This window comes from Tupaia chinensis, unplaced genomic scaffold, assembly GCF_000334495.1.
Source record: "Tupaia chinensis unplaced genomic scaffold, TupChi_1.0 Scaffold000628_1, whole genome shotgun sequence".
Lineage (NCBI taxonomy): Eukaryota > Metazoa > Chordata > Mammalia > Scandentia > Tupaiidae > Tupaia > Tupaia belangeri.
In genome coordinates this window covers 42,512-43,773 of record NW_006160148.1, presented here as the reverse complement: position 1 = coordinate 43,773, position 1,262 = coordinate 42,512, and the positions used below count along the sequence as shown (strand labels likewise).

General features: G+C 59.4%; 1 protein-coding gene across 1 annotated transcript in view; it reads right to left on the bottom strand.

Annotated features, from left to right (window-relative positions):
* The window catches only part of ELOA (elongin A), a 15,788-nt gene that overhangs the window by 1,766 nt on the left and 12,760 nt on the right, over positions 1–1,262 (bottom strand). The gene's annotated exons all lie outside the window — the stretch shown is intronic.

Genomic DNA, 1,262 nt, shown 5'->3' with positions numbered 1-1,262 from the left:
GGGCATAAAACCGCATTGGGGGGCCAGCAGGTGGCGTGGTTAAGATACCAGACACTCCCACATGGCTGACCAGAGTTCAAGTCCTGAACCTGGTGACTTGCTTTCTTACTTTCTCTCTGGTCAAAAAAAAGATAAAAAAAAAACACAAAACACACTGGGCCTGTGTGTGCATGTGCACGCCCCAAATCCCGACTGATGGAGAAATGGAGGAGGGATCGCAGTGTGACGAGCCCCACTGGGGGACGCTTTCTCTCTCTCCCTCCTCTAGCACGCACACGTGCCCTCTGGCAGTGGCACAGATGGCCAACTTTCCAGACAGGCTGTACAGTAAGCGACGCTGGAGTTCGATCCCTGCCAGACTCTAACGGCCATCTTAGCCAGAACTAACCTGCCTCACAAACACCCAAACCAATAAGCAGCACCCCAGCCTCCAACCTGCCCAGCGGAGCGCAGGTCTAAAGCAAGCTCTCGAACACCAGGTACAGCGGCCCGGCCGGCCCCGGCCGAAATGCAGCCGGGGCGCTCACCCTCCCACGGGTCCTGCGTTCTTCCTCCCCTGTCAGTTGCTTGCTAAGACTACCGACAGGGTCTTGCCATGCCACACCTCTTCCTCACAACCTTCAGCCAGTCAGAGTCACGTGTGTCCAGGTTGATCCAGGATCGAACCCTGGGCCCTATCACATGGCTCCAACGTCACGCGGCAGCACCTGCCACTTGCACCATGTGGCTGGGCCAAGAACGACACTTCCTTAGGCTAGGAGCCCCCTCCGGATACTGGGGAGTCTGTGGCGATAGTTAATAAAACAAAACAGAGCCAGCTAGAGACAACGACCACGTGTGTGGAAGCTGGGCTCTGAGGCTGCGTGAGCCGAGTGAGACGGACCGTTATCTTAGAGGTAACGCGACTGCCAGCCTGTGCCCGCCGGGAGACGGCTTACGCTTCAGGAAAGCAGCGCTCACGACGGCGCCGGAGAAGACACGCGTGCAGGTGGGCGGGGGAAAGGAGAGGACGGCGCCGGAGAAGACACGTGTGCAGTGTGGACAGAGGGGAAGGAGAGGATGGCAACGGAGAAGACACGCGTGCAGGGCGGATGGGAGATAAGGAGAGGATGGCGCCGGAGAAGACACGCGTGCAGTGAGGACATGGGGGAGAGGATAGCAACGGAGAAGACACGCGTGCAGTGTGGACAGAGGGGCGAGGACGGCACCGGAGAAGACACGTGGGCAGTGAGGACGGGGGGGGCGGACGGGAACGGGGGAGA